Here is a 19144-nt window from a genome sequence, read left to right on the forward strand (position 1 = left end):
TAACTCATTTAGTATTAATGTCTATGAATTTGACTGCAGAAATATTATGTTTTCATGAGGAGCTGTCTCTGGCCCCATTAAAGGTGACATGACATGTAACACTGAGTATGTGCTTCACACTACATTTTTTAAATCTGATAAATTCTCAATTCCAAAACACACTTGGCCCCCAGGGTCTTAGATAAGATTCTATGGACTGTAGATTTTGAGGTTCCACACAACCAGTCATATATACAAAGGGATCTATTGCTCAAAACAGGTTTCAAAGTCCATGGAAGATCCATTTAGAATGGTTTTGTCAAGTGGAGGATAAGTTTTCAGTGCCACACACAGTCTATTATTGATCACTTCTGTGATCAGTGGCCAAGTTTATTTTACTTAATATTTATTAAAAACAAAAATAAACTGCCAATCATGAACTCCTAAATCAACCTTTTTCCTCCTCTTATAAATGCCAAGAATACAAACAAACAAACAAAAAAAACTTGTAAAACAACATTCTCTTTGCCTCCTATAACCTTAATAGATAGTTTCCTGGAATTGTCTATTCAAATCGAAAATTAATTTCCATTCACAGCTGGAAATATCACATTGGCAAGCAAGAAAAACATCAAACATCAGTAGGTTAAATAAAAACTGAAAGAACTATGAAGACTCAACAAAACAGAACTTGTCTCAGTAAGATGGTCATATGAGAAAAGTTTTTAGCTGTTTATTTGATGTATGAATACATCTTTAAAAGTGAACTAGCAATAATCAAGGAAGCTTTGGATCCAGAAAAGCAACTAGGGAATTACATCATTCAAGAAGTTTCTCTAGTGTTGTATGAAAGGAGAAAAAGTTAGCAATCCTCACGCCAGGGATGAAGAGGTCCTCAGGCCTGCACAAAACACACATGCTTAAGGTATTGCCACCTACTTCATGGCATCTGACCTCGGGGTTTTGGTTTTGGTTTTGGTTTTTCACTTTGGGATGACAGAAAACTTCTAGAGATGGGTATTGGTGATAGCTGCACAATAATGTGAATGTACTTAATGCCACTAAGGTATACATTCTAAAAAGGTTAAATGAGAAATTTTATGACATGTATTTTTACCACAATAAATGAAATAATTTCAATAATATACAAAACGCTTTTATAAACCAATTACAAAATAGAACAATCTAAAAGAAAAATGGGCAAAGAGCAAAAACAGAAACTCAGAACAGGGGAAGAAATTCCAGCATTTATGTGGAAAAACTATTCAAAACCACTACAAATCAAGAATGCAAGTAAAAGTGACTACAATCATGCTTAATCTTTCAAGTGCCAGAGATACTAAAAACTGAGAATTAAAAAAAGAACAAAAGAAGTACTTTTCTCTACCTAACGCCAAGATCAGGGTCTGCTTATAGATCTCCTTCCATTGGCTTGGACCTAATGTGTCTCCCTCTTTGTACTGACAGCCATCAAAAAAGAGCAGACTCATGGTGCCATCTGTGGACTGCTCCCTGATGCTGTAACTGCCTCAGGAAATGACTTGTGTGGCCAATATTCAACTAATAACCAAACTAAACCAAATCATACACTTATCAGAAACATTTTGAAAACAAAAGAAGGAAAGACAGAAAACAGAACACCACCTTCAGGAACTGCCACACAGAAAGACAAACAAGAAGCAGCAACAATGTAGAAAGGGCAAAACTCCACAAGGCATCCAGACAGTGGGCCCCCTTGGTCCTGCTTCCTCGATTCTTAGGTTATTGGGGAAAAACAAAAAAAAAAACCTCTTTCAGCTCTTAAGTGCAGAACTGACGCTTTGTAAATAGCAACAGAGAGAAAGCACAATAAAAATCAATGTTATGAAAGCAAGATACAGAAAAACATTCTACATGAATTTTATCACTGCAGGACTTCCTAATGTATGAAAGGCCGAATTCAAGATACCAGAAACATTCCCAGATAAAGCATAACAAAGTTCCAAAGTGACATTCTGTGTTATAAAACACGGAGTTACATCTCCATGATCTTTGGCAAACATCTCATACTTCGGTAAATCCAAAGGTATATCCCACAAGCAGTGAGGGATCAATTTAATTATCTGAGTATTTATTCTCCACATAGGAGGAGATAAGTGGCTGGCAAAATATCTGGCACAAAGCAGGAGCTCAGTAAATATTTGTTGAATTGAACTGAAACAAGTGGTAGAAGGTAATAAAGATGACCTGTATCAACTGATTAAATTTTCAGACTACTGTCCCAACTTTCCACCTGACATAACCTATGAAAAATAACTGGCCTTACTGATAGAGGATCTTTTTCACTTGGTATCACAAGTACTAACTAATCCCCAGCAACATGCTCAGAGGCTCAGTGAAGACTCATCTCCCAAGAATCAGTATCTTTGACCCAATTCCTGCTGACAAAAATACAGAAATTTTAAAGTATTGGCTGGAGAGAGGATGCAGAAAATGCACAGGTGATCAAAACCAAATTCTAACAAGAGAGGCTTATTGATAGATAAGCTACCTCATGGAGATTCACTCAAATCAACTGGGAGTCAGCCTCTTTCAATTTCCTCATCTGAAAAATGGGAGAAGAACTCAATCAGTGGCTTTCAAGCTTCTTCAACTGCTGCTTACACTGAAAAATACATTTCATATTAAGTGCAGTATATTTATACATTTGTAGAAACATGCTCATCTATGTAAAATTCAAACATCAGTTCTGCAAAATAATACTTAAATCTTACAGTGTGTGTGCACTCTGGTATATTGTAGTGTGTTTTATTCTATTCCATTGTTAGACTGCAACTACTAAATTGATTTCATGGCACACTAATAGTTCATGGCATGCAATTTGGAAAGCACTGGACTAGATGATTTTTTTCCAATTCATTAAATAAAAAATGATTTTTACTCAGAAGCAATTTAAAAATATCTACCACTCCCAGATACTAGTTCCTCGATGACCTTTTCAAAGCTAATGCCTGAGTGAAATAATTCTTACAACATCTTTGTCTTCCCTTCTTCCTCACAGTGAATATCCATGATCCTTTCCACTCAAAAGACTTTAAATGTAATTTTCCCAGCGTGCGTGATTACTGACAAACCTGATAACAGAAGCAGGCACAAGGGACTCTGCAATAAAAAATTAAACATCTACCAAAAGAACTCCCTTTTACCCATAACGAAGTACATCTGAATCTTTGTAAATCATCAGGCAGTAGCTAAATCAGGCAAAAGTCAAAATGATACTCATGCAGCAGGAGCAAACCACATAAATCTTGATTTTAATTAAAGATATTTCAAAGTAGTTGCATTCGCCCTTCCAAACTACAGAATTTGTTCCTGAAATAAGAATATTCTGACTTTCTAGAATAGCATCTATTGTCACTTTTGTAGACTTTCTTAATCGGCTGCCTTCTGCTGCAACACCCCCACCTCATCCCACCTCATTTCCACCAACTTTAGTAATGCCCCAAACTGGTGGGTGTGCAGGAATCTCTGGTGAAAAATGAGCTTGCTTTGCATAAAACAATACTTCTCAATCACAATTGGGTTTGTTTGGGTTTTTTTCAGTATATAGCTGGGGAAAGACCTTGTTTACTTCTTCCTATTATAGCTGAAAAAAAACACCTAAAGTGTTGTCTTCTCAAAGGTTTTACAGTCTTGACATGGAATCCTAGCAGTATCATTTGTGCTTGTAAATGATTTCAAAATTCTCTACTCTAAACCTTCTCTTGGTTTCTAAGTCCACAGGGTAAAAAGGAAACAAACTCTTCTTTATTATTTATAAATTATATTTATATTCAAATTTATAATAAATCATAAAAATAAATAATTTGATCTTATAGTTTATAAAATAAAATGCAAAGCCTACAAGTTTTAAATTTAAAAAGCACTTCAATTTATAAATATCAAAGAAATACTAATGTCAAAAACTTAGGTCCATTGTAATCCTATAATCAAAGCATTCTGTGTATTTTCCAAAATTGGCAAGACATATTTTTATCTTTAAGTTTTGAACTACTAATTCTGGAGGAAAAACAAACACCATTAACTTCCTCTTCAGTCACTAGCTATCTGTGCCATGTGTTTTTATCGCTTCCTGCCACAAGGAAATACATTTGGAACAAAGAAAGATATTCAAAAGAAAGTTCTCCAGGTTAGCCTAAAATCATTCTTTCAGGAATTAAGAAAGAGTGTAAACATATTTAAATAATGGTACAGGATGATAAAACTATTCAGAAAACCTTCACATTTCTTTATTACATGATTTCATCTAAGGCTCAAAGAGATTTGCAAAGATTATCTGATAAACAAACTGAGTTGGTTAAGTAACTTCTTCACCCACACAGCTAATGAAAGGCAGAGGCAGAATTTAAATCCATTGTTTCATACTCAACCTCATGGTGGACAGTATATCACACCATTTTCCCTATAAGCCTTTTGGTCTAATCGTAGGTTTTTATTTTGGCCTATTTATCCAAACAGCATGGGTTTTTATGTGAGAATGGTGGGGAAAGTGATCAAGAGAAGTTGTAGATAGTGATAAAAATACAAGAACTGATTTATCATCTTACAGCCCAAGTTGTGTTCAACAATTATTTATTGAATCCTAGATACCTGGTGGTACACCAAATACTAGGGAATCCCAAACAAAGATACAAATTATAGCTCTTGCCCTAAGGAGTTAGTAAGAAATTTAGTAAAAACTTAGTCAGCTTTGGCTGCTATAACAAAATACCACAGACTGAGTGGTTTAAGCAACAGAAATTTATTTCTCACAGTACAAGACCAAGGTTTTGGCAGATCTGGTGTCTGGTGAGGGCTCTCTTCCTGGTTTGCAGATGGCTGTCTTCTAGCTGTGCTCCCATAGCCTTTCTTGGGTGCATGCCTATGGAGAGAGCTCTCTCACTCTCCCTCTTCCTCTTCTTATAAGGAACTAATCCCATCGTGAGGGTCTGTACTTATGACCTAATCTAGACCTATTAATCTCCCAAAGTCCCACCTCTAATATCATCACACTGAGGGCTAGGGCTTTAATATATGAATTTGCAATGTATGAATTTTAATATATGAATGGACTTCAACATACAAATGGACTTTAACATATGAATTTAAGCCCATAACAGGAACTTAACAGGTAAACAGATAATCACAATTAGTTTGATAGAGTTTAAAATTATTTCTTCACCTTCCAATTAAACATCTGTCCAAGTTTACTTCTAAGACTAATTTGTATGATAACCAAGGGGAGTCTAGATTTTTCCTTTTCATCAACAAAACAATTACATGCTACTATTTTACTTGCAATTTTTAAAATCTGAGGCCCATAAAAATACTATATTCAAAAGGAATTTGGGGAAAGCAGAAATTACTGAGAAGAAGAAAATATACATACATACACACACACACACATATATATAGTATAATAATATAAGAGATTTTAAAAGCTAGGTAATTTTATTAGTGGTGCAAATTAGAAAGAATAGAAGAAAAAGAGGAAAGCAATGATCTTAATTTCAGTGTATTATTTAACAGCCATTTCACCAAAAATGTAGGTTTGTATAGAACAATGACTCTATTACATCTTACTTTCTGGTCATTATTGTTCTCTTGTTTCATAATCTTATTTTTGTGAAACTTTTATCTTGCAATATTGAGGTCTTTTTATAATCCAGCTTATATCATTTTGGGGGAAGACAAGCCATATATGTATACGTGTGTCTGTCTGACTCTCTCTGTATATATATCATTATATATATTTTTATATGTATAAAATGATATATATAAAATTACATACATATAAAATTTAGAAATGGAACAATTCATGTGTTAGCTAAGCATTTATTTACAAGTTAAACTCTTTTATGTATTCCATATTGTGCTCACATAAAAATATCTCATGCTCATACAAATGTGAGAAAACCACCTCTTTGGAGAATTCACTTTAATTAATGTGTCTTTGAGTTTTTCAGCACTTGGTTTGCACCTTAGCGATGTGTGTGAACTCAAGTACGACTAAGTGTCATAATGTCAGGTGATACTGGCTGATTTCCTCAACACACAGGAGTAGCAAAAGTCCTTGGACGGTCACGGTTGTGTACCTGTCTTCTGAAGCCTCTCCAAGGACCACTAGGCTTTACCACACCCTACAAGGCCTAAGGATTTTGGCTCAGTAGGTTCAAGTGGAGCCTGGGAACTTGTGTAGTAATAAGCCCAAGGTGATTCTTACCAGACAAGCCTGAAAAACACTGGTATCATGTATGGGAAGGCTGAGAAGGCTGGAAATGTGGTTTGCCATATATTGTGGACACCAGGAATATTTCATGAATATTGGCAATTATTTTAGACCATGACAAGCCATGGAAGATTTTGAGAAAGGAAATAATCAGATTTGTGCTTGTAGGAGTCACAAGGTAACACTGCACAATTATGCTAAATGCAGGAGAGACTAAAGACAGACTAGTTGGAAGCCTACTACAATAGTTGCAGTAAGAACTAGTAAGTCCTAAAAGTTGGCAACAAAAACAGAAGACAGAGTCAATAAAGACTGAAGCCAACTTGACGTGGAGGGGAGCAGAGCAAAAATTGCAGAATGGCACCACTGTTTTAAGCCTAGGTAGCTAAGAAGTTATCTATGATGTTAATAGAAAGAAAGAAGGCTAAAAGGATTTAGACTAGGTGAAGTAGGAGCAAATGAATTAATAAATGAGTGGCCAAAAGAAAGACCATTTGCTGGGATAGGAAACAGGTTTTTATTCCAGTTCTACCATTTCCTTGCTAGGAGGTACTAGACACATCTCTTCGGCTCTCTGAACCTCAGCATTCTCATTTATAAATAATGCTAGTAAAACGTATTTTGCGGGATTGCTGAGAAGATTAGATGATATTATACATAACACTTGATCCACAGTAGGTGCTTAATAGACAATTCCATTTTTGCCTGCTTTTATTTTCACTACTTCAACTTTCAATGACTTAAAGCCATTCCAGACACACAGTAGGTACTCAATATACACTTGTTGAATGAATGAATTACTACTGCTATTAACTATTCTATTGAAAACTGAGAAAAGATCATGGGATTTGCCCATTAGACAGTAATTGGTACACTTAGGAGAGTGCTTAAATGCCTAGGGGTTTTGAACACTTGGGGGAGTCAGTCCAAGGGTTTTGGTGAGGGCATGCTAAATCAAGTAGTATTGTAGAGTAAAAGTCTTTCTGGGTTTAATTTGTTCTTTTATTCTGCATGTTAAAGAAATAAGAGCTTCCAGTTAGAAAATAAAAATCTGCTTTATTAATATTAACAGTTTAAAAAATATCTTATACTTTATTTAGAATTTTTACAGTATATTATCTCATTCTATATTCTGTTCCTTGAGTTAAGGTATTCAGTTACGACTAGCACCATTTCTATTTTAAAGATGTGCAAACTAAGATTCAGAGGAGCTGAGTGACCTTTAAGGCATGAGTGTCAGAGCCACAAATTTAACTGAGGTCTTTTGACCACAAATTTGTTGAGTTTTCCACTACCTACACTCATAAAGCCCATTCATATTATTCCAAATGATGTCTCTTCTATGCCTCCTCCCATCCCAAGTGTTCTCTCTTACAATTTGGAAGTGAAGGGTGGGGCAGAGTCTTGAGGGCTTTGGGAAGTCTTGCTCCTTCCTCAAAATCAAACCAGCAATCAGAGAGCACTCATCCTCCCACTAGCCCAGTGTCAGCAGCAGATGCTAATGCCAGCAATCTACCTATTCCCTGTTAGCTTCAACAGAAAAATCTGCCATTCCCTTGGGAAATATCAGGACAGTCTTTTTTGAAAACTTTCCTGTAAAGAAGGTACAAGCTTCAACTTCCGATCTTAACCAATTGGTTAAACAGAAAAAATTTGTCTTCATATGGTATCACTGTCACCCTGTACCACTGCTGATGGTGTCGGGCTGGTTGAGTTCACATCCTAGCCCTACCTCTAAGTAGGTGCACAACCGTGGGCATGTTATTTATGTCTCTGAGACAGGTTTCTCATCTTTAAAAAGGGGGTTTCAGAAAACAGCACCTACTCCATAGGGTTTTCACTATGACTGAATGAGATACCACATGTACAGCACTTGGCACACTCAGAACTTGAAATATAATGAACACTCACTCCATGGTCATTGCTATTCAGCAATGTGCGATAGTCCAGTCTTACACAGAAAGAATGATAAAGGCCTAGAATGATAGACACTTTGCACATAGTGACCAAACATTACTTTGTAACAGTAACCATGCTTTCATTATGCAAAAAAAAAGCCCAAGATAATCACTGAATTTTTCATTGACTACAAGTGTCACATTCACTCCACTGATTTTGAATTATTCATTTGTAAAGTAATGTACACTTAGAATTCATAAACTGGAATAATGGGGGAGGCGACTAGACTCACAGCTGAGATTCAACAAAGTCAAACACAGTTAAATGAGGGAGTTTAGAAGTACCCAGAAAAAAGGCTTTTTTAAAAACACATAAATATGTACTCTCATATATCTCTGTAACAATTAATAGCTAAATGAGATTAATTTGTCTCTTTTCAAAATAGAACTAAGATTTCAGTTTTTACAACTAATTAGACAATACTTCCTTTTTTAGAAAGTATATGTCATCTCCTAAAGGGTAAGAATTTTATATTTATTTACCTTCTCCTGCTCTTTTGTATTTCCATGATGTTTCCTTTAATAGCAGTTCTCAACACTGGTTGCATATTATAATCACTTTGGAGGTTTAATGAATACCCATGCCTAGGCCTCAGAGAAGTCCAATTAAGTCAGAATCTTTGAAGTTGGGGGTCCCACTTTAGGTTTTGTTTTTGTTTTTTAAGTTCTCCAGATGATGTTAATGCATAGTCCAAGTTGAGAATCACTAGCTTAGTCAATGTCTTTCAAACAACAGAGTGATGGACATTTTCTCTTAGACTGTTGTCTGTAAATAAAGTTGTTTTACTTAAAACTTTAAAACTGCTTACTCTGAAAGCCAATCTTGACCTTTAATGCAAGTTAGTTTGATTTCCCTTGATTCTAATCAAATACTTTTGTGAGATTCCCATTCCATTAATTTTCCTAATAAAGTTAGGTGGGATAAGTTATATTTAAAAGATCACATTATACCCAGCACTCAATTACAGTACTAAAAAAGAAATAGGACATACAGAATACAGATTAGAGCTCTGTAATACTTTTTTAAGAATTTAGGTATGATGCTAATTTTGCAAGAGTTGAAATTATAAATCAATCAGAAAAATGTGACTTCATGAAAACCAACACAAGAAATATAGAACTATAACATTAAAATATTTGATACAACCATAAATTCTTTTTATTCAGTATCTGACACCTTCAACTAAATATGCTGGATTCAGACTGTGGAATTATGGGAGGAAAAAGAACAAGACCAGCATAAGAAACTTGATCTGGTTATAAAAGAATGTAACATATATTTCAAAGGCAATAATTTTATTTTCCTGGGTTATTTAATAGGGCCCTTTTTGCATACTCTATGAGAACAGTGGAATGAAATAAAGCTTCAGGTATTCTGAGAGAAGGGGGAGGAGAAAGACATACTCAACAGCCAAGATGCTTCTCCATTTATGTGTTACCTATTCTTTCACTATCTTAGTTTTCAAACTGTTTAAGATGACAAAAATATTGAACTACCCTGCCAATCTTCTTACACTACCATAACCTCTCTACAGAGCAGTCCTCTTCTCCTAGGAAATACATGGAGTAAGGTAGGAAAATGGAATCCTACAAAAGCCCTAAGGATTTGAAACTAAATCAGCTTCAAAGATACAGGCAACAGAAGTTAAGAAAATATTTAGATTTGTCTCCTTCAACCCACTGAAGTTATTAAATGAACTCATACATAATGGAAAAAACTCAGGACTGAAAAATTGGTTCATTTGCCTATTTAAATATTCAGGGACTTTTTTTTTTTTTAATGACTCTTGTGTTAAGGGGCTGGCAGCCTTAAAGAGGGATAAGATATGGGACATTAAAGTTTCAATGAGACTTGATTCTCAGCCCTCTGCTCTTTTCTCTTTCTTCCATCTTTCAGTTGATAAGGTGATGCTTGCTAATTTGAAGCTACTCATATTTTCAACTGTGACCTCTCTTCGTGTGATTCTTAAACTCCTATCTTTGGGTCCAATTTCTCTTCATCAACTTTACCCTCAAGCTAGCTTCCTGATAACTAGTTTGTATACAAATTCTAGAATTCAGGTACCTAGATCCAAGTCCTACACGTTCCACTCTATTTACTGTGAGACCTTGATAGAGCAAGATATTTAACCTCTCAAATTTCAATCTCCCCATCTGTAAAACAGGGATAAGGATAATACTGACCTCAAGAGTTATGAAAAGAATTCCATGAGATAAAAAAAAAATGCAGTGGTAAGACCCTGATTTATGGAAAGAACTCAGCAAATATTAGCTCTCTTTTCTATCAATATCCCTCGTATCCACTAATTCCAGCCTCATTCTTGAACTTCCAAATTACCTTTGTTATTTTCTACTGAATTTTTCTGCCTTCTAGTCAGTCACCATATCCTGGATGCTCTTCTTTTTAAATATTTTTTAAAAAGACTTAGCTCTCCATTTTTATTTCTCTTACTGAAGCCTTCTCCCAATACTTACAAGACCTACAGCAAGGTCCAGCTATCACATTTCTTAATTTTTTAAAAGTACAAATCAAACTACCAGCTGTTAAATAGAGTATGTTCTACCCTCCTATACTGAAAATAATTTACCTTAGAAATGATCTAGAAGATCAGGTTTAAATTTAGATTTCTAAGGTCAATAAGTCTGAGCAAAAGGAACTGGTGCCTAGATTTGGCCCCTAGCGCCTGCCTCGAGCCATGACCCACCTCCTTTCCCCACCTCCTTCTGTGGATTCTCTTCCCATCACCCTCCCCTAATGCCTTTTGAAATCTTACCTATCTAACAAGGACACTTCAAACACTTCCTTCTCAAAATTTCCCTTGAGCCAGATATCATCTCATCCTCCTCTGAGTATCCAAATTATTTTGTTTCCATATATCCCAATGAAACTAATGGCATTTTGTCTTGCATTTTTATCACTACCTGTGTATATGTTTTCTGAATTATAGGTGGCTTCTATTCCACTGGAGATTCTCTGGGCTCAATGTCACTAGCATGTAAGAGCCTCCTGATAAGCCTAAAAAAACTCCTCTGGGCTCCACCCAGAACCAAGCACAATGTGGGGTGAAGAGGCAGGCATGGTTATTTTTTAAAGCTCTACTGTTGATGCTGACATGCAGCCAGGGTTGATAAGAATTATATAAGATTATATATTCTTCGGGGGGCAAGGTCAACACATTCTTTTGAATTGAATTTAAGATGATACATGCTTTTCCCACTGCAAAACACCTTCTGGCCCACAGGCTGCACATAACCCCTTGTGTTACTAAAATAATTTATGAGCACTGAGGTATGATGATTGTTCATGCTCTAAAATTATGCAAAAGGAGACATACACAGAGTTAATCTTATTGTCGAGATCAAATTGTCTCTCTTACCTTTATCTTTGCATTTATTTGGTATGGTACATCTTATTGACATAATGAGCTTCTTAAGGGCATGGTCAGCATGTTTCTCCTAGTTTCTAGCACAGAGTCTGGTATATAGTGGGCATGAAATAAAAGTTTAATGAATGGGTGAATGAATGAGCAAATGCATGAATAGAAATTATAGCCAGCAGAAATGATTTCAGTTGATTGGTAGGCTGAATAATGACCTCCCCAAAAGATATCCAAATCCTTATCCCTAAATGTTACCTCATATGGCAAAAAAGGACTTTGCAGATGTGATTAAAGATTCTGAGATGAAGAGATTATCCTGGATTATCCTGATGGGCCCTAAATGCAATCATATGTATCCTTATAACAGGGAGGCAAAGGGACATCTGATACACACAGAAGAGGAGAAGGCAATGTGATCTTAAAGACAGCAGAGATTGGAGTGACAAAGTAGCCACAAACTGAGGAATGCAGGCAGCCACTGGAAGCTGGAAGAGGCATGAACGGATTCTTCCCCAGAGCCTCTGGAGGGAGCACCACCCTGCTGACACCTTGATTTGGGCCAGTGAAACAGATTTTGAACTTCTGGCTTCCAGAACTGTAAGAGAATAAACTTCCGTTGTTTCAAGCCATCAAGTTTGTGGTAATTACAGCAGCCACAGGAAACTAACACAAGATGGAAAACTTATATCCAGAGAGGTAAAGTAACTTGTCCAAAGCCCCAGGTTAGGGCAGAACTGGGTTTCTAATAGAGATTTCCTGACCTCTTCACATATTCTTCTTTCCATTTTACTATTCAGCCTGCTACATATTATAAAGCCCACAGAGTCCTCTGACTCTTTGATCCAAATCCGAGTACCAAATACAGCCTCATCTATGGCCATGGAATGGAAACTGTGAAATGATAAATCTCTCATCCTTGATTTGACAAAAAAAAAAGTCATTTGACAGAAATGATAAGACAATGTTGCTAGTATAAGGTCCAAAAAGATACTCAGGTCACATATTTTTTATTAAACCATGTGCAATCAATGTACAATAACAAAAGTCAATAAGATGTGAAAGCAGGGGGAGGGGACACTCACAGGAAATGCTGGCATGACAAATGGTATAAAAACACAGCAAAAAGGTGAAGCAAGGCAACAAAGTCATTCATTGTTAGGGGTAGGATAGAGCAGGGAGCTGTCATATAATAAGAAAGAGGAAAGGAGTAATTCTATTTATTCAAAGGTGAGCAAACTTGAGACAGAGACAAAACTGGAAATTGTGATAGAACCTGGTCAGAGTCTTATCAGTGTGGAAAGACCTACAGACATCAGAGTTTACAGAGACATCCACAAAAGGATAGTCACACATCACAGTTGAGAAAAATTACAAATTTATGTGTAATAATGCTAAAAAACACTAGATCCTTTACTATCATTTTTTACAATTATACCTTTTATGTACCAATATAAAAAAATTCATGATATATTTTCCAAATAAGGAAACTGAGACAAAGGGAAATTTAATGAATAACAGATAACACTTGTTTCCAGAGCTTAAGTCCTTGAGCTTTTTACTAATAATTTCAAATACGCATTTGTATAATTTCTCATTAATAGACACATAAGGTAACACAGTATTCAAAGCCAGAAATACGGGTTTATTGAAACCTGATGAGTGTGAACCCTTTTTTTCATAGGAGTTGGGGAGTAGAGAATGCTAAGAAATATAAGGGAAGCAGAAGCAAAAAGATCAAACCTCTTCCACTCACGTATTGGTTAAGAATATATAACCACAACAGGATGGAAACATTTCCTTAATGATCCTACAGTTATAACAAGCAAAATAAACAATCCAATCTTCACATGTCCCTTATTCCCTAAGGATCTCAGGTTTACCTAGTAGTTTAAGAATTAGTCACTCATTTAGACTGGAGCAAATCTCTACGGATTCAGAGAGTTTGCAATCAACTAATGGGTTATGGCGTTATTGTCGGTAGATGTTACCCCATAAGAGGCTGGACCATTGCATCATTCAGGAGAAAGACGTACTTGTTATGTGTGTGACAAACAAAAACCTGCCCAAAGAGGTTCCCCAGAGATCTATGAGTGAAAGACATGCAGTGCTTTCCTGTTTCACATCTGTTCTTTCTGTAATCTTTAGAAAAATGAACATTCTTGGCAGAAACGAAAGGAACCCCATGTGACAGATATATACCAAAGTAAGCGACCACTTTATCCATCAAATATGCTGCAACAGTGTCAAGCAAAAACATCTGTCAAGCTAAAACATATCTTTAATGGAGACACAAAGTTTAAGATCCTAATTTAATCTTTATAAATATTTCATTATACTAAAATGCTTATAAGTTCATCATTTTAAATAAGAGAAATTAAAAACATACAGATTGAAAAGTCATAAGTTTTAAACCAGCTGTTTCCCATGTACATATTTTACTGATGGTCCTCAGACACCTAGTATATAAAAAAGTTACTGCTGATAATGCAGTATGCAAAGACTGCATTAATTTTTTAAAGCTTAAAGGATATTGGGCGAATGAATTCCAAACTAACTTAAAACAATTTCCTGCTTAATCATAATTCAAAGTATTTTTTTACTTTTCTTCTATTCTTAATGATAGTGTGTATTTTTTATAGGGAAGGAGGTAGCTCCTAAGTGTCGCAACAGGGAGAGCTCCGAGATACTAAAAGGAAAAAGGCTGTAGGTCTGCTTTTACCACTGTGCTAGCTAAAGCCATTCCAAATTTAGAGACTTTTCCACATTTAGGGAACTCAGCGTGCGGCTGCAAGTCTTGCAAACAATAACCACCCTACTGCAATGTTTATTGTTCAAGGGACAGACAAGCCACCCTACCAAGAGAAAAAACATTTCAATGGGTAGCACTAAATAGAGGCAAAAGAACATCTCAAAACTGTCCTTCAAAAGAAGTGAAAAGAACAGAAAGTCAACAAATGAGCACATACGAAGAAATAAAGGGAAAGGATATGATTTTCCACAGAGATCAAGCAGCTTGGTTTTGCTCAGATATTGTCAACAGCTACCCCACCCTCCAAGATAGCACCACTATCATCAGCCTCCTCTCAAATTCCTTTGTTCTTCACTTATTTGACTCCTTTTACATGCTAAGCAGTGTATTGGTTAACTAAGTGAACAACCAGGAGTAAAAGAGCCAATTGCTTTACTTTATATCAAAAGAAAAAACCTTAGAAAGATATCCTTTGTTCTCAAAGCTTAGTTTATCACTGAGCTATTACTAAAATAACCCCTAGCACCAATAGGTAAGTTCCATAATCAATAGAGGTAACAGATGTTGCAGAAGCCCAGGAAAGCTTCACAGAAGAATGGAATTAGAGTCATGTCTTGAAGGAAAAATATATTTCCCAAGATCTGGAGGGATGGTGGATATGGTGGGGAGGGCACTCCTAGCAATGAGAAAGGTGCATTTGAAGGTCCGCAAGCAGGAAAGCAGGACCTGGGGAAATCACGCAGTTCCATGTGGTGACCAGAACAGAATGCAGAGTTCATTAAGGAGAAAAAGGAAGACAAATCCAGAAAGGGTGCAGGAGTACCTCAGGTAAAGGTGATAGACAGTCACTGACATTTCCTAAAGAAAGCAGTGCCTTGATCAAATTCAGGCTAGAGGAAGAGTAATCTCACAGTTAAAAAGAGACTTGCTACCAGAAAGCTCAGAGCTAAATGCATTCCTTTTCTAGTAACTTTACAGAACATGAGTATACGTAATAAAGGTGTTTATCAAGTTTTCCTTCTTTTATTTCCTTTTCTCTTCATGCATTTTTTTAAACTTATTATGTAGACCTCAAATCCTTTTTGGAGTTAGGCAAGATAAAAGCAAAATAAAGAAAGAGAATTCTAAAAGGTAGGATGGCAGATGGATAAACGGATTATCAATTCTCCCAACAGAAGGGAAAATGAACTCTACTTTGACATGTTTTATTGAAATTCAAAGACTCAATAGCATACATTAACCTAACACAAGTTATGGTATATATTATTTTTCTTCTTTCTATAATTGGCTTCCTGACATTTTCTACTAATTTCTAGGTCTTTTCACTGAAATACTATTACTTTTAAAATCGGTTTTTCAAGTTATTGTTTCACTTCAAACATAAAACCGAAATAAGGTACATTCAATTCTCCATTAAAAAAATCAAGCACCGTATTCCAGGCACAAAAATACAGATCAAAAATAACATAAAAACAATGCAAAAAGAATTTTCTTAGCCACGTGTTCTTATTTTCTTAAAGCAGTTTTTAAAAAATCTCTAATTATAATACTTATTTTAATACAACATATAATTAGGAGAGATAGGACTTCAGGAAGAATTATTTCACAATCACTGGGTTATTTCAACAGACAATGCACCCTGAGTGATAGTAACCTTTCCAAAATGTCCACATTCATGAACGTATTGGGCAGACATTAGGGATCCCAGTGGCAAACCAAACAAGTAACTACAATGATTTGCCATATTTTTTCCTATCAGAGGTTTGAAAAAGAGGTTCAAGATAAAGTTCTGGCTTTGTCCATTTTTACAGCAGTTTGAGATCTCCATTAAAACACTCCAAATCTGAAGATCAGAGAAACATAAGTAAGGTAAACAGTAGGCTTTCCAGAAAGAACAACACCAGAAGGTATCACCAACTTTAATTAAACATGCTTACAATCTCAGAGAGTCCAAACCTTGTAACTAGTTTTTCTTATTAATGATTTTTCATATGTCATTTCAGCATTTCTTTCTGAAGAAAAATTTCCTCTGAGAGAGAAAGATAAAAGATGTGCCCACATAATGTGCAGCTATGATTATCTGTTCTCAGGACTCACAGAATTCCAAGGAGGGCAAAATTATTAGGGCAAATTTCAACTCCAAAGGAAATTCCCCAGCCCAGCCAGTTGCCAGTGGAGCTATAATATCAACAATGAACAGAAAGTTTTCTTGGAAGTTAAGAGTCTGGAAGAAAAGGTTAATTACGCAGTGCTGTCTAACAAGCAACCATCTATCATGAAAGAGCCTTGTATAATCAAATGCCAGAACGTTATCATGAAAAAAGGCTTCAAACAATTTCACAGAGCTTCCACAGACTACCTCAGAGTTTCTCCCTTTCCTGCAAATCAATACAAGATTAGAAGAAAAAAAAAAAACTCACCAATAATTTAGTCATGAGTCTTCCATTTTGTAAATTTAACTCTGAAGCAATACAAATAAACACATGGAATATGCATTGGTAAAACATATTGATCATAATTTGCAAGGACAAGCATGATAAAATCAAACCCATAACAATGTCTCACCTATCGGAAACTCAGAATTTTCTTGTTTTATATGGCAAGTTAGAAAGAACCAAGAAAATAAAAGGGTTAGGTAGACAGTTAAAATGTAATTACAACATGTAAGAAAAAATAAACATACATATTGTGCTCATAAAAGAGAACTTTGCATATTTCCTCAGAACTTATAGAACTCATTATCTTACTAAACAATCTTATTTAGCATTGGTCTTTACTTTCTAACTCTACAACAAATTAGAGGTAATAAATTATACATGGAGAAGACGGTTTATACATTGACATTTTCAAAACATGACAGATAAAAATTAAGAAATACATAGAGAACAGTAAAAAATTTGACTGTTATTAAATGGAGCTTATATGGCCCTATATACCTCTCTATTCCCTGAATGTTATTGCAGTATTGCAACACAATCACACATGGATATGCACGCACGCACACATGCACGCACACACACGCGCACACACACACACACACACACACACACAATTTTAGAACGCTTAAGAGCCAACTCCAAAGTATACAGAGAAAAAAAAATTCTATAAAGGTCCACACAGTGATGTAAACAGAAGGCTGTCCATGTGTATTTTGTAGAGGTACCAAAATTTTGCTTATGGATCCTCAGAAAGCCTGGCATTGTTTTACAATTGCATTCATGAAAAGATCAGTGTAAAACAAGTATCAATCATCCACTGCACATTTTGCCTAATTTTCATCATAATATTTAAAACTATGAAGGTGTTTAAAAGTATGACTTCAATATGCAATAAAAAGCAAAAGTAAGAATTGTAAGTATCAAGTTACTTCTTCCTCAGTATACACAAAACTATAATTTCGGATACACTAACATGATTTTTTTTTGCAGACAGTCTTCAACGTCACTGACATGACTTTTACACACTAATTAAGGACACACAATATTCTACACCATACGTATTATTACTACTTTCTGAAGAGTTCCCACTAACAATAAGAACTTGAATTTTCTAAAGCCACACTGCTTCAGTGTTTAATATGATTCTAAAGAAAGCTTCCTTAAGAAGCTCTTAGGAAATGTAGGTGAGCTGATTTCCCCTAATTTTAATGTGCTTCTATCTCTTTAAAGGAACCTTATCTAACTCTTTAATAACTGGTTTAATCAAGAGTACATTAGGAAATACTCCACCTCTTGTAAGCAATACCATATTTGTACTCCCAGGTGTAAAATGTTCAAGACAAATGCGGTAGGGTCTACCAGGTATTCACCAAAACTATTTCCTTCTCTTTCTGGACTCCTGCTAGACTATATTTCCCAGCCTCCTTCATAGTGGCCATGGGACTGAATTCTGCCCAATGAAATGTGGACAGAAGCACTGTGCCTATGGAAACTTTTCACCCACTTCTTCTATTTCTCTTCCTCAGCTTGGTGTAGAGATGCACACTGACCTTAGAATCCATGAGCTGAGGAAGTATGAGTCACATGCTAGAAGCTGTCTGGGGCCCTGAATAGCCACTAGAAAAAGAACAGCCTTTTTAGTCTTTATTTGAATGAGAAGTAACCTTCTTTTCTGTTTGAACTGGTGATACAATAATGAGCACAATCAGAGATATGTAAACTGAATTACCTACCAAAATTAATTGTGAAGAGCAAAGTTAAGAACAAATAAACATGCAAAGTAAATTTAAACTGAACATTTTGGGAAAAGGTTTGTACCTCACTTTAAAAGCTCTGCCCCTCAGAATTGGAAAATGAATAAAATGCTCTCTGTGGTTTATCTTTCAAACTTGAATATCATATTGAGAAGTTTAGATTTAGCAATAGCAAAAGAATCACTTAACTGTAAAGTTACAATAATTAAAAAAATACATCCAAAACAATATTTAGGAAATTTAACATTCAGCATTTCCCACCAATACCATCCTCTGTGATAAAATTCTGTTACAACAAAATTCCAAACTACAAGGGAGTAATTTATTTTATTATCTTAGAATATTTTTCCTGAACACTACTTGAAATAGATAATTAACTGGGAGCCTGAAAATATTTTAGCTACATAGAGCTTTTTGTAATAAGACTTGACCTGTATTTCATTAAAAAGCCAACTGATCACACTTATCTGGGGAAGCCATAATCTACTTGATTTGTCTTATGACTCTATTGCATTTACCATTCATTTTTTATGGTACCATATTGTGAACAAATTGAAGAAAAAATACCCAGTTGGGCATCATGATATTTGTTTGTAGCTTTGTCCTGGTTTTAGTTTCCTGCTTAATGACGAATTGGCA

The 19144-nt window shown here is 35.4% G+C and overlaps 1 long non-coding RNA gene and 1 other non-coding gene across 4 annotated transcripts in view; one reads left to right on the forward strand and one right to left on the reverse strand.

Annotated features, from left to right (window-relative positions):
* LOC140697417 (uncharacterized) overlaps positions 1-19144 on the reverse strand; it is a 131280-nt gene that overhangs the window by 46691 nt on the left and 65445 nt on the right. The gene's annotated exons all lie outside the window — the stretch shown is intronic.
* Positions 819-944, forward strand: LOC116278841 (U6atac minor spliceosomal RNA). Its single transcript, XR_004188197.2, has one exon. It is a non-coding gene; the product is annotated as a U6atac minor spliceosomal RNA (small nuclear RNA).

The sequence above is a fragment of the Vicugna pacos genome, chromosome 7, assembly GCF_048564905.1.
Source record: "Vicugna pacos chromosome 7, VicPac4, whole genome shotgun sequence".
NCBI classification, from domain to species: Eukaryota; Metazoa; Chordata; class Mammalia; order Artiodactyla; family Camelidae; genus Vicugna; species Vicugna pacos.